The sequence below is a fragment of the Eublepharis macularius genome, chromosome 17 (assembly GCF_028583425.1).
Source record: "Eublepharis macularius isolate TG4126 chromosome 17, MPM_Emac_v1.0, whole genome shotgun sequence".
Taxonomy (NCBI): domain Eukaryota; kingdom Metazoa; phylum Chordata; class Lepidosauria; order Squamata; family Eublepharidae; genus Eublepharis; species Eublepharis macularius.
The window spans coordinates 39532761-39548241 of NC_072806.1; the positions used below are offsets into that span (position 1 = coordinate 39532761).

Below are 15481 nucleotides of genomic sequence, written 5' to 3' on the forward strand. Positions count from 1 at the left end.
CTCTGGGATAACGATGGTTGAGATTCTGGTGCAAAGGGGGTCAGGAGGGGGAGGAAGGGCTTTCGAGACAGGAGGGGAGAGGGACTGGAGGAGAGAAGGGAAACTGAAGTCATTTTCAGTTCCCAGGCTTAGCCCGCCTTCAAGGACGCTCTCTCAGGCGGCTGTGAAAACGAAAGTAGACGCCACCATAGGCACCTGCGAGATAAGCAACTCCCAGCCAAGCAGGCTATCAACAGGCAACTTCGTGTACTCTCAGAGAGGATCATTACCCAGCACACAACACAGAAAATACTCATGGCAGATATGTAGACAGACATATATGACAATGTGTGTGTGTGTGGGGGGGAAGCAGCTATGGTGAGTGGCATGAGCACAGGGCATACATAATAAATAATGATAACTGCGTTTATTCTAGACAGATTAGTGCTCCACCCAGAGCAGTGAACAAGTTAATGTATCCCCACAATACAGCTGGGGAGCTGGGCTGAGAGGAGGGGCTTACCCAAGGCCATCTGCATAATTCATGGCAATAGTGGCAGTCGAACTAGTAGAATGCTGATTCCCAGCCCAATCACTTCACCACTATGCTACAGCAAGGGTTGCCAGATCAGCAGCAGCAGCAGCAGCTCTCATTAATAATACAAATAACAGTTCTTATATATCACCCCGTCTGGACAGATTAGTGCCCCACTCAGAGTGGTGAACAAAGTCAGCTGGTGAAACATCAGGAACTACAATGCCAAGACCACAGCTATACAGCCTGGAAAATCCACAACCACCAAAGTCAGCATCATTATTATCCTCACAATACAGCTGGGGAGCTGGGCTGAGGAGAGGCTTACCCAAGGCTGCCTGCTGAGCTCATGGCTGTAGTGGTTTTCGAACCAGCAGAATGCTGGTTCCCAACCACTGTGCTACAGACATCCCAGTGGGGGGCATGGTCAGGGGTGTGGGAGTGGCAGCAAGTTGGGGGCACATGCAGGTGGCATCAGTGGTTAGGGGCAGCAGGTCTAAGAGCCCCCCCAGTACTCTTTATCCAGCCCCCCTCCAGAACCAGCTTTACCTGGAGGAGCCTGTCTCTTATCTCATGATGGGTTTTAGCTTGGGGTGGTTTCAAATTTCTCCTCCCTGCTTTTTCAGTCCCTGCAGGTTTTGAGGCTGAGAGCCATCATGGTGTAGTGGTTAGAGCACTGAAAGAGACCCAGAGGCCTGAGGGTGGCAGATGACTGCCTAGTTGTATCAGGAGGACATGAGAGCAGAGAGGAAAATGGGGTAAGCCTCTGTGGGGCTTTGAAGGTAAAAATAGGGAGATTTTCCTGGGCCCTGGCGCGAACAGGAAGCCATCAGAAACTCCCAGCCCTTTGAAAACAAAGATATCAAGGAGAAGAATTCTAGATAAGCCATTGACATGCTACTTTTCTATATGCAAGGATTTTTTTAAAAATCCACTGAACATGCAGTCATGCCAACAGCAGCATTAACTCTTGTTGTGCTCTCGATTTCTCTAAATCTTTTTTGACTTTCTTTGTTCCTAATGGAACGATATTTTGCTGTGCATTTTGGTAGCAATTGTATGATTAAAAGACGGCACTAAAAGCAGTTACCTTACCCTCCTGCACCTGCATGCAAAAAGAGGCAGAAGGTTTGGTAACTTTGCTCTCTACCCTTGAGCACTAGCACTGGGTACATCCAAAAAGCAGCCAAAAATGGGAGCTCATACCCTGACCTGGATAGCCCAGGCAAGGTGGATCTCATCTAGACCTTGGAAGCTAAGCAGAGTTGGCCTTGGTTAGTAATTGGATGGGAGACTTCCCAGGAAGACTCCTGTTCACTATGCAGAGGCAGGCTGTGGCAAGCCACCTCTGTCCGTCTCTTGCCCTGAAAACCCCAGCAGGGGTCGCCATCAGTCGGCACTTTCTCCCACCACCAGGGGCTCACAACTCACCTGAGGGTTCCCAGGCATGGACTGGAGAAGGCAGTGATAGTTGACCATTCCTTCATCAGGTGAATGCTTCAGAGTGACTGGCACATGTATCTCAGTGGGCCCTAGTTGTTAGGAGAGGGACCTCCAGTGGCACTGGTTGAAGCCCCCTTCGGAGGAGGTGATCCCCCCCCCACCTTTGCTGAAGGGAGGAGTGGGTGTTCCTGGGAGTCTGCATGCGACAGACTGTTTCTTGGGAAGAAAGGGGAGCAGGCAGGTGAGCTCATGGGTCTGCTGTCCTGCAAGAGTGCCTGAGCTTTGTTTCCATATCTGTAAATAAAGCAGATATTTCAGAGACGCTGTAAGCTTCTGGTGCTCTTTACTCCACTGGGAACCCAAGCTGCCGTCGGAATGGCTCACCACTTGGCGGGAAGCAAGGAGAGTCACAACATACTCCCTTTATCCCCTCATAAGGAAATGAGGCAGAGCAGAGAGCAGCATGGATGAATCCTTGGCCAAGTAGGAATTTGAGTTTAAATCTTTGTCTGTGACGCTCTTGATTTCCAAGGAAACAACATGCTTGTGAAAGCAATTTAAAATAATGTTAATCTTTTGAACAAGATTCTCACCTTGTTCATTGCATATTAGTCAAGCTCGTCCTTTAATGGTCTTGGAACAATGTGCCATGGGGTTATCCCATTGTATCCCCACATAACTGGGCCTGCCGGCCTGCCTGCCTGCCTCTGTGTTTTAGCTGCAATGCCCATGTCTTTCTCTGGACTGATGCTCCTTGGCCATTTAGACCCGTTACGGGCTTGCGTGCTTGAGCTTTCTCTCCTGTGTTCTGACCCTTTGCTCTTTGCTAAATTGCATCGTGCCGGCCAAATGCTTGTGTTGAGAGAGGCTTACCTGTATCCAGCACTGTAACGTCCTATTATCTGTAAGCTTGCAACAGAATTAAACGGGGCTTCTGTCTGAAGTGGGCATGATGCTTCCAATACGAGAGATCCAGTTACAGTTTGCTTGGGTCTATGTGTGGGTGGCAGAGCCGGTTTGTGTGTGTAGAACGTGTCCGTTTTCAAATAGCGTCTCCTGACAGCTTTTTAGGTGACAATGATAATTTTCTAGCTAGAAAAGTTACCACTTTTTTTCCAATTATGGTAAAGTCTTCCATGGGCTTCTTTGTCTGAATAAAGAGCTGCTTTGTGTTTTTGCCTGTCAGTTCTTCAGACTGAATGGCTGAAAAAGGAGGAGAATGCTTCCCATTCGATCCGATGTGTGTGCTTTAGACCAGTGGTGTCTAACTACAGTCTGTTCATCTATAGTTGCCAGAACTGTTGTGCTCCAAATCCATCATGTTAGACAGCCACATAAGGGATGTGAAGCGTGCACAGACCCCAGTGCTCGTACATAGTCCAGGCTTGTACGTGGCACATTTGCCTCCTTTTGCTAACTTTATTTAAATATTTGAATAATTTATTTAAATCAGATTCAGAAAATTTTCCAATGCAAATTTTCCCAGAACACCCACAACACTGCCTTAGACGTGGCCTGAAACAGCTTCCGGTGGAAGTTTTGCCATTTCCCCAAAGACAGCTCTTCCTGAGAGTTATTTGCTGCTGGACTGGGATTGGGGTGATGAACACGTGCCACCTTAGAGACTGCAAAGCGGGGAAACGAGTCCAGCAGTGATAGCGCCTCTTTTTCCAGCAGGCCTGCAAATGGGGAGGAGGTAATAGGTCCTTTTTGATTCTGTCAAGGATGTGCTGAAGGGGGGAGGGCACTCTGGTTATATTACTGAAGACCCTGTCTTTTATTTATTTATGTAAAAATATGCTCGGCCTGTCCTTCGTGGCTCACGGCAGTTTAAAATTCCAACTTCAAAAACATGCAAAATACAGTAAAATCCTATGAACCCCCCATGTCCAAGAACATGCCTGCAGCTCAAACCCCATTAGAGCCCTCACAAATAAAACAGCACTGCAGCACCGCCTAAAAACTTCTAAAAACTGTGTCCCCCTCACCTCTTCAGGGAGCCCATTCCACAAGGTGGGGGCCCCTACTGAAGAGGAACAGGCTGCGGGAGATGTCAAGCGAACCACCTTCCGCAGAACAATTGGAAGGTGGGAACTAGGAAGGAAGCCTTGTTCTCTTGTTAATTTTTTTGAATGTTGCTGTGTCAGATAGCAAGGGTCCCGGTTCGACAGTCCCAGTTTTCTGCTATTTCACCCTGATTAATCATTACCACTGTTTGGTCGATGATTATGCATGTGCCCTAGAAGAGCTCTTTTGGTGCTACACCTCTGAAGATGCAGCCACAGCTGCTGGCGAAACGTCAGGAACTACAATGCCAAGACCACGGCAATACAGCCCGGAAAACCCACAACAACCATCGTTCTCCGGCCGTGAAAGCCTTTGACAATACATAGAACTCTGGAGGGTTATCTCATTCATTACACACGTCATCGTTTCCCATGTGCGAACAGGTCATGATGATCCCAGTTTTTAAGCATTTTTGTGAGACTTGTTTTATTCTGTTTTCATTTTTGATGCTGCTTTTTCTGCACAGTTATTACCGTATCAATACATACGGAGGCTTTTTTGTGCTTTTGAAATGCCCTCCTGCAAATCTCCAACCCCTCCTCTCACCATCACTCCTCCCACACATGCATCTGGCTCTCATGCGCGATCGTATAATTTCCCCCTGCTCTTTTTAAAAACTTTTTAAAATGGTTCTTGCGCTATTATGATATCTATATATACAAAGGGAATCATACTGCAGTGCTTGCTACATTGGATAGCTCAGTCTAGGGTCAACACTGAGAACGGAATGCCATTTCTGATTTTATTTCAAACGATCAATAAGGCCCATTGTTTGGGAAAATACAATGGGCCCTAGCAGCACTCCCCCTGCCTCTCCCTGTGGTGTCAGTCAAGGGAGGGATCGGGGAAGAGAGCAGGGGCTCCCTCCTCCTCCGACCCCTCAGCTGCCACTTGGCTTGTGCCCGGCCCTCCCAAGGCCCTACGGAGGTGGCAGGGAGCCCTGCCCCCACTGCTGTGGGACTTTGGGAAGGCCTCGCCGCTGTGACTCACTTCTTATCCCTGCACACTGCGCCTCCGCAGGGATAAAGAGCGAGTGATGGGGAACATGATTTGCCTTTTATATAGTAGAGTAGTGCACCATCGCGCTACTCTACTGTTCGCATATTTATTAAGCACTTTTGCACTTAACATTTTGAGCAGGAAGTCAACGATAGAGGAGTACTACGTATGCCCAGTTTCTACAAGAGCTGAAAGACAGAACAACAGTATAGCGCAATCCTGCTGTACCCGGATCGGTGGGAATGCACCAATGTCATTTGCGACGAGGCTCAGATAAAGAATGCGTTTTCTTTTTTGGGACCTTTTTTCCCCCCTGCAACAAACACCCACCAAACATTCATGAGGATGATGCATGTGGAAGGTAAGTTCTTGAAGTTCAGGAAGACGCGGCTTTGAGACAGGGAAACCCCCCCAAAAAACGGAGCGTGTGGAAGCGGCCCGTGACTGGCAACTGAGGTCAACTTTTTGAGACCTGAGCTTGCTGGATCGCTGCAAAGCGTTCTTCAAAGCAGCTCAGCTTCTCTTCAAGCTCCGCTAAACGTCAATCCATTAAGAAAGTTTTCAAAAGTTTAGCAAGATCTGCTTGTTATAGTTATAAGCTGCCAATCAGCTCTAATTTAGCCAAAAATTCTTAACTGTCTTTTTTGCTGGCAGGCAGTAAAGAGAGATGTAGATTAGAATCTGCAGAGTAGACCAATAATGCTTACATCAATAGAGCAATTGTCCTGGTGAGAGCCACCTGAACTTTTTCTGTAGCTGCTTCAATCCTGCATCTAAATGCTTTTTCAAGAATCAGAGTGTATCTCATTGTTATTTCCTAGCACAGAACAGACCCCTTGGATTAATTTAGATTTTATGATCTTTACAAAGGTTCACAAGTCAATGGGAAAGATAAGAATGAAGCATAAAACCATCTCTTTCAAACAGAAGGTTATGCATTGCAGAGACCTGAGATAGATTACAATGGAATCAAGATGAAGAAAGCAATGCAGTGATGGAAACTGCAGTTTCACAATTTAGTGGCTGCTGTACCTAATGCAATGTCTAAGAAGGTAAACTTCATAACACAGACCCATCTAAATGTTTTGTCTTGATCTGGTCAGGACTTTGGAGATGTCGGTGATTAGTTATCAGATTGTCTGATTTTTTAAAAATTAAAAAGCAGGTGCAGTCCCCCCTCCCCACCCCACTGCCATTTGGACAGGGGCCATGGCATCTCTGGTGGCAGAGTTACATGCAGAAAGGCGCCGGCTGGATATTAGGAAGAACTTTTTCACGGTCAGAGTAGTTCAAAAGTGGAATCAGCTGCCTAGGGAGGTGGTGAGCTCCCCTTCACCGGCAGTTTTCAAGAAGAGGCTGGATGAATCTTGGTCAGGGCTGCCTTAGGCTCATCCTGCACTGGGCAGCCCCTTTACCCCTTAATCCAGATCACTGATAAAAATATTGAAAAGTACTGGGCCCAAAACCGAGCCCTGCGGCACCCCACTGGACACCTCCCTCCAATCTGATGAAATGCCATTGACCACCACTCTTTGGGTGCAGTCCTCTAACCAGTTCCCTATCCACCAAACTGTCCTATAGTCCAGTCCGCAGTTTTCCAGTTTACCCATTAGAATGTCATGGGGGACCTTATCAAAAGCTTTGCTGAAATCCAGGTAAATCACATCAACAGAGTTCCCACGATCCAGTAAACTCGTCACTCGATCAAAGAAGGAAACCAGGTTGGTCTGACAAGATCTGTTGGGAACAAAACCATATTGAATTCCCCGGATCAATAAGCAATCCTTCAAATGCTTACAGATTGATCCTTTTAAAATCTGCTCTAATATCTTCCCAGCAACAGAAGTCAGACTGACCAGCCTGTAGTTTCCCGGGTCATCCTTCCTCCCTTTCTTAAAGATTGGGATAACATTTGCTCTTCTCCAATCTTGTGGCACATCCCCAGTCCTCCACGAGGCTCTGCGAGTTCTCTAGAAAGTTCTTTGTGCACTCTTGGGTGCACACCATCCAGCCCAGGGGATTTATATTCATCCAGTGCAGCCAGGGGCCTCTCCACAACCTCTCCGTCAATGTCAACTAGCCCCCCAGGTGTCCTGTCATGTCTACTACCATCTCTACATGGGCTCTCAAGTTCTTCAGGGAGAAATCAGAGGCAAAAAGTCATTAAGCCTGTCTGCTTTTTCTCTGTCCTGCATCAGAGTTTCTCCTTCGACTCCCAACAGCGGTCCAATTGCATCTTTTACCTTGTGTTTTCTTCTCACTTATATGTAGAAGTTTTTCTTATTGTAGCAAGCCCCCCTAGCCAGACCCGGCTCATACTGAGCGTTGGCTTCTCTGATGGCTGTTCTGCAGTACCTAGTAAACCTCATATATTCCTCTTTAGAGGTCTGTCCTCTCCATTTCCTGAACATTTCCTTTTTCTCCCTTAGCTTATTCTGGAGCTCTCTGTTCATCCACATCGGTTTCTTGTTGCCCTTACCATGTTTCCATCTTGCTGGAATAGTGAGGGCTTGAGCTTGCAAAAGCTCATGTTTGAGAAGAGCCCACCCGTCACTCGTTCCTTTCCTTTCCAGTGCACTCCCCCATGAAATAACTCTCATCAAGCCTCTGAGTTCATTGAAATTGGCCCTACAAAAATCTAACCTACGAGTCTAGCCACAAACTTCCTTGGCCTCCCACAGCAACTGGAATTGATGGAGGACACGGTCACTTTCCCCTAAGGTCCCCACCACCTTCACCCCATCTACCAATTCTTCCCTGTTGGTTAATATTAAGTCTAGTATGGCTGAGCCCCTTGTAGCTTCCTCCACCATTTGAAAAAGGAAGTTATCGGCTAGGCAGGTCAGGAAGTTGCGTGAGTCTTGTCGCTTTGCTGAGCTTGTCTCCCAGCACACATCGGGGAAGTTGAAGTCACCCATAATTATCAGGTTCTGACATCTGGATACTCTACCGATCTGTTCAAGGAGGTCAGCATCCATTTCCTCTCCCTGGTCAGGTGGTCTGTAGCAGACTCCAACAACAATACCCTTTGTCCTTCTTCCCGTTATTTCCACCCATATACTTTCCTCTGGGCTGTCAACCACATTCTCCAGAACTTGCTGACAATCAAGCCCTCTCCTCCCATACCATGCCACTCCACCTCCTCTTCTACCCTTCTGGTTTTTCTTGAACAACTTGCACCCATCCACTACCACATTCCAGTCATAGGAATCATCCCACCGAGTCTCAGTAATTCTTACTATATTGTACCCCTCTGTTTGCAAGAGAAGCTCAAACTCTTCCTTCTTATTACCCATAGTTCGGTCATTGGTATATAGGTACTTGTACCTTTGTTTGATCTGCCCTACCCAGGTGGGCCCCTGCTGTTATCACTTCTTCATTGAAATCCCCATCTTGATCATCCCCTTCCCCTTGTGGCATCAGTTTTAAGCTCTCCTGATGAAGCTCTCCAGGTTCCTTCCAAACGTTTTCTTCCCTGACCTTGAGAGGTGTGAAGCCCATCATGTGCTAGAAGGCCTTCTCTAAGAAAACCTATCCCATGGTCCCAGAACCCAAAGCGCTCCTGCCAGCACCACCACCTCAGCCAACGATCCACCTCAACTATGGTCTGCTCCCTTTCCATTACTCTTCCTTTGACAGGAAGGATAGAAGCGAATACCACCTGTGCCCCCACTGTCTTCAACTGCCTTCCAAGAGCTTCATAGTCCTCTTCAATTCTTGTGATGGTATTCGTGGCCGTGTCATTCATTCCCATGTGAACCAGCACAAATGGGTACTGATCAGTTTCGGCAGTTGGTCTGTAATATTCTGAATTTTGGCTCTCTCAGAGTAGGGGATCTGGCCTGGACTCATGATGTTCCATACCCCTGAGCAGAGAGTCCCCGATGACCACCACCTTCTGTTTTCTTCCACTTCCGTGTGGCTCCATGCCCTCTTCACTCCCTCCTCCAGGTTTTTGTGCTTCTCCTCCCACTCTCGTCTCATCTCCGTCACCATCTCAAGCTCCTCAAAACAATTCTTGAGCTCCAGTGGGCCAGAGCGTCGCCTTAGTGCACGTCTTCCGGTTTGTATTGCAGAACTGAGAGGAGGCTCAGAAGGGAGATCGACTTTTCCTTCTTCCCTTGGACTTATTTCTTCAGGCTTGTGCAGAGTCCCCAGGCTCTTCTCAGTAAAATCCTCCCCTTCCTTGATTTCCTGAAGGGTGGTGATCCTCTTCTCCAGGCTGTGAATCTTCTCCTCCAAAAGCCCGACCAGCTTACACTTCTGTCAATGAAGTCTGTCTTGTCTTCCCGGAGGAAAACAAACATGGCACGCTCCATGCAGGTGACTGGAAAGGGGCCTTCTGTCGACATCATCGCCTTCCAAGTATATTCCAAGAGGACTCTTCTAGCTGCAGGTCCTTTTCCTTCTCGGAGCCCAGGTGGCTGTGATGTGTCTCTGGTGAGGAGGAGCCTAATTCAATTCAAGGCTCATTCAGTAGAGGGTGGGGCCAGCAGTGAGCCCCAGGCAAAACAGACACTGTCCAGTGAGCAGCAATCCCCCTCTGCCATCAGCTCCAACTCACGCAAAAAAGACAAACAGAAACACTTACTCCAAGTAGCTCCACTCCACAGCAGGCTCTACGCACTCGCACAGCCCCCAACACTGTCCTCCCGCACAGTAACCTCAGCAAATTCCCCCAGCGGTTCAGGAAGGCGACAGAAAAAGACTCGCCACGCCAGCAGCTCCCTTTCCCGCTCCTAAGGGAAGGGCTCTGCTCTTGCTGTTTGTTCCCTTTTGTTTGAAATGGCATCCCTTATTAGAATAATAAAATTAATAATTACATTTCTCACATTTATATTCCAACCCGTCCTTCAAAGACCATAAGGTTCTCCTTCCTGCATTTTATCCTGCTGATAACTAAGGTGAACTTAGGGAGTGACTGAGCCAAGACAACCTAGTGATCTTTATGGCAGACGGGAGATTTGAACCCCGGTACAGCACTCTAACCTCTAAAGCATTTTTTTTTGTTCCTGTACATTTTGGCTGATTTGGAAAGGTGTCTGACAGAATGATGTGATTTGGCCTGCCCTTTCCTCTGGGTTCTGCTCGCTTCCTTGGAGCCCTGGAGGGGAACTTGGCCTCTCCCATGCAGGAAATGATTTTAATACAGCTTAGGACTGCACTTGTGTGGTTTCCTTGCCAAGCCAAACAATGAATGGAGCGAGTTAAGTCAACAGGGGCTGTAAAAGGCGGCAAGGGAGAGGCTGAGGCGGCTTGTACTTAAGCAAGACTGTCCAGGTGTTGCCATGGCAATGCCCCGTCTGCCCACAAATGCTTCTTGGTTAGTGCCAGGTTGAACTTGCCGTTTTTTTCTAGGCTGAATTGTAAGGTTGGCAACACTGGCTTGGGGAATTCCTGGAGATAATAAAGGTTGCCCCTGGGCAGGATGGAGTTTGGAGGGGGGAGGGACCTCAGAGGGAACAGGATGTGACTCTTGGATTTCCGTTTCTCCTAGACCATAGAGTCTGCCCTTTGAGGCTGACATTCCCTTCAGGGAAACCGATCTCTGTAATCTGGAGATCCAGTGTAATTCTGGGGCCCTGAGGATGGTAACTCTACCTAATTGGTTGGCATCCAGGGCCCCCTTCCCAATGGCAGTGGGGTCTGTTTGGTCCATGATGTTTCCTGACTGAATGGTTTTTTTATAGGCCCAGCAGACTGCCCATTTAGAGATGAAACTCAAGAAAAGTCCATCATTTCCTGTGCTTCTCCCCCACCTTCAGAAGATGTCTTAAAGTCCTGCAAGGCTCTTGGTGTGTTTTCATCTCTGAAACTCTGCGTGGTTGGACCTGGCTGATACCTGGACAGGGGACCTCTCAGAGCTTCTCCGAGGAAGGAAGTGATGGATTCTGAAAACAGGAGAGATTGCCTGCCACCAGCAGGCAACCTGGGAAAGCGTGCACCTGGCATGCGCCCGGTGAGGCATGATGACATCACTTCCTGAAGTGACAATGTTGTGCTGGCTGTGGGCAAATGGGCCAGAATTAGCCTTGCACAAAGTGTGAGAGCGCGCCCATGGCCGGCGTGATGACATCACTTCCCTTCAGCACCAGCTGTCATTGTTACAAGAAATAGTGCAGGTTAAAAATGTCTGAGCTCATGAGGCAAGGGTTCATGTAAAGGGATAACCAGGGGAAGGAACATTTTTTCCTTTTCCATATATGAGTTAGATGCCTATAAAAGAAGACAGATACTGCCCAGTGAGGGTTTCTTAACTGGCTCGGTATGTATGCTTATTTTGTACGTATGCAAGAAAATATTTTTGAACAATATGTTCATCTGAAAAGGAATAGATTCTCTATGAAATGTTGAACAGCTACTATCATAATTTTTTATAACCTCACTGCCTGACGTTTTATGGTTGGCTCCGCCTTCTGATCGCCCCCTTTAACCTGCCTCAGAATTCCAAAGGTTCCCGCAAGCTGAAAAAAATCGGGGGGCCCTGGGTTAGAGTGTCAGTAGAGGGTCTGGGTGGCTCTGCTTTGAAACTGCGCTCTACTCTGGAAGCTTGCTGGGTGAAACCTTAGGGCAGGCACTCTCACTCTGCCTAGCCTAGCCTACCTCTCAGGATTGTTGTGAGGATTAAATGGAGAAGAGAATGATGTAAGATGCTTTGGGTCCCCATTCTGGAGAAATGTGGGTATAAATGAAGTAAATAAATAAACAGATGAAACTGTCTTGTACTGTGTCTGATGGTTTTATTGTCTACTTTGACTGGAAGCCGCTCTCTGGGATCTTAGGGAGAGGTCTTTCATGTCATTTGATCCTTTTTTAATTAGAGGTGCCAGGGATCAAACCTAAGACCTTCTGCGTACAAAGCAGGTGCTGTACTACTGTACCCCTCAATATGGATTGCTGGTATGCTGTCTTCGAATCCTCACCACTGTCTCCGTTCCAGATATGGCTCTAGGAACCAGTGCCCCTTGCTCAAATAGTATAGGCAAGAGAGAATGAAAACTGCTTATAACATTACTTTGGGTGATGGATCTGTTCATGACAGAAGAAATGGCAAGCTTGAATTGCATGTGTGAGTAGAAGGTGCTCTTTGCTGGGTGATTGTGGTCTCTTGTCACCGCTTCACATTGTTGCGGAACAGAGATATGCTTCTCTGTGCATTCACAACACAAAGCCATTGTCGCTGTCGACTGCAGGCCTACACAGTGATCATTTGAAGTGATTGGGCCAGCCTGTTGTGCTGTTGACCACAGAGGAGAGGGAGCAAATCTCCCAGAGTGGTGGCACTCTGATGCACCACCAAACATCCACAGGATGAGATGAGGATGAGCAACTGCAGCTAGTGCAAAAAGATCTGTGGTTGTTGTGGATTTTCCGGGCTGCATCGCCATGGTCTTGGCATTGTAGTTCCTGATGTTTCACCAGCAGCTGTGGCTGGCATCTTCAGAGGCGTAGCACCAAAAGACAGAGATCTCTCAGCGTCAAACTGTGGAGAAGATGTTGACAGGTAATTTATATCTACTCAGGAAGGTGGGTTTGGGTTGCATCATCCTGTAAGAGTTTCCCAGGGTGTGGAATGCTAATGGAATGCTAATGCTTCACTGTATCCTGAGGAGGTTCTTTTGCATATGGATTGGTGCTTGATATTCTAATATCTACAGGGCTATTGTAAGATGTCGAGTATTTTGTTAGCCTGGTGTTTTTCAGGACTGGAAACCATGCTCTGTTCATTCTTAAAGTCTCTTCTTTCCTGTTGAAGTTGTGCTTATGCTTATGAATTTCAATGGCTTCCCTGTGCAACCTGACAAAATCTGATTAATAAGGGCGATACAAGAGATGCTACGATCAGCAAAAGACAGTAGAGACCCCCTCACCTCTGCAGGAGTATACCGCATACTCTGCAGCTGTGGACAAGTTTACATCGGGACCACACAGCGTAGCATCCAGACAAGAATAAAAGAACATGAAAGACACTGCAGACTTGGCCAACCTGAAAAATCAGCAGTGGCTGAACATAGCCTAACTCAAACAGGACACAGTATCTTATTCCAGGACACCAAAATACTGGACAACACTTCCAACTACTTTGTCAGGTTGCACAGGGAAGCCATTGAAATTCATAAGCATAAGCACAACTTCAACAGGAAAGAAGAGACTTTAAGAATGAACAGAGCATGGTTTCCAGTCCTGAAAAACACCAGGCTAACAAAATACTCGACATCTTACAATAGCCCTGCAGATAAGATTAGCATATCAAGCACCAATCCATATGCAAAAGAACCTCCTCAGGATACAGTGAAGCATTAGCATTCCATTAGCATTCCACACCCTGGGAAACTCTTACGGGATGACGCAACCCAAACCCACCTTCCTGAGTAGATATAAATTACCTGCTAACATCTTCTCCAGAGTTTGACACTGAGAGATCTCTATCTTTCGGTGCTACACCTCTGAAGATGCCAGCCACAGCTGCTGGCAAAACGTCAGGAACTACAATGCCAAGTCCGCAGCGATGCAGCCCAGAAAATCCACAACAACCATCGTTCTCCAGCCGTGAAAGCCTTCGACAATATAACAAAAACAACAGAACACATTTTACTCGACTGCGCTCTCTATCCATCTATCCATCTAAAGGATATACCCCCCCCCCTTTACTCAAAAACCTGCCAGGCCACTCAAGCAAAGCTCAGATGGAATAATAATAATAACAATAACATTTGATTTATATACCACCCTTCAGAACAACTTAACGTCCACTCAAGAAAGAACAGCTAATGGAAGCAACTGCAAAATTTTGTGCAGCTATTTGTAAAGCCCGATAGAACACCCAAGATATAAAAGGGACTAGTGGCTAACTTACTTCAAGCCACAGTTGGGGGTGGATACTAATTACTGGACACAATTTTAATTTTTTGTACTGAATATGTTGATATACCTGTCTGTTTTAATTCATTCATAGGTCATTTATTTTCTCTAATCCAACCTGTTGGTGGCTATTTTTAACAATTGATGGTAATCGGATTGTTTGGTTCTAAGTTATGCTGGTCAGTGACCATAATAAACACACTGTGTCCGGTCTTACACCTCTGGGAATGGGGAGCCATTGGGAAGCCTGGACCTTTATAGTTAGTGCAGCTACTAAATTTCCCCTTGTGTTGGGAGTGCACTGGCTGTGTGATCATGACCCAGATGTACGTTGGAGAGATGGTGAGCTGTACTTCCCAGGGGAAGAGTGTCACACGCATGTGTGGAACAAAGAGTGGGGAAAAGTGGCCCCTCCCATCCCAGAAGCGGTGCTGTTGACCACAGAGGAGAGGGAGCAAATCCCCCCTGAGTATCGGGACTTCAGCCAAAATGTCAGGTCTTGCCAGGTGTTTTCCCCAAGCACTTCACTGCATCACTCAGGTATATGAGTTAAAAAGAAGAATACCAGTATCAAGATGGTCAGACAGGATCATTGGCTGAAGTGACTCAAGGTAGCAAAGCAGGGTTAATTATAGGACAAAGTCTATGCCCCCCAGTGGCAAAGAAAGTCCATTAGGGTTTTGGCGTGCTAAGCCAGGGAGCCAGGAGAGAGGGGAGGAGGGAAAGGATGAGCTCTGCTCATAGGCGGTTGGTGTGGTCTCAGCTGGAACGTCAAGGCCACGTTCTCAGGCCTGCCAGGAAATGGTAATCAAAACACCTGCAAGATAAGCAGCTAGCAACCAGTTACCAAAACAGGTTCCCTTTGTATGTTCTGAGAGGTACACTACAGACTGCAGCAAGAAATTCATAACCAGAGCTCATTTTGAGGGGGGACGTAGTGGAACACTGTTCTGGCGGAACCTCTGAAAAGTAATCACGTGGGTGGTGGCCCCGCCCACATGATTCCTTTTCCTCCTCCTAGCAGGCAGTGGCAGCGGCGGCAGCAGCAGCACTCCATCATCACCTGGAGCAGGCCCCATGGCCAGCTGCTGCCACCGTGGCATATGCCAATGAGTTATGCTAACGAGTTCCTGCAGCTCTTTTTCTACGGAATTACCCCTGCTCATGACAGATATGCTGGAGGTATATCTGACACACTGGTTGATTGATCCTACCCTTCAGCTGAAGAATTGAGTGCTGCCTTTTAGCCTAAACTTTCAGTTAATATGATTTAGTGGATAGATGTTGGAATCTGGACTAGAGAGACATGGGTCCAATGTCCACCTCTGGTGTGAAACTCTTGACATGACTTTGGAGCAACCATTGTGTCTTGGCGAATCTACCTTGCAAGGTTGTTGTTATAGGCCACAGGAGGGAGAAGAGGCATTAACACAGGTGCTCAGATTTTCCTTACTAGGACATAAAGCATACTTGGTGGGCATTTTTGATCAGGGAAATGTTGTGCAGGGATTTTTTGAAAAAGAAAGTCGTTTCTCAGCCGCTGGCCTGGCTGTGGTTGCATCACTGAGCCCTTTTTTGGTTTTAGCTTCTAACGTC

At 47.2% G+C, this 15481-nt stretch overlaps 1 protein-coding gene across 2 annotated transcripts in view; it reads left to right on the plus strand.

The window, feature by feature from the left end:
• The window catches only part of SGSM2 (small G protein signaling modulator 2), a 127961-nt gene that overhangs the window by 6163 nt on the left and 106317 nt on the right, over positions 1-15481 (plus strand). The window lies entirely within an intron of this gene.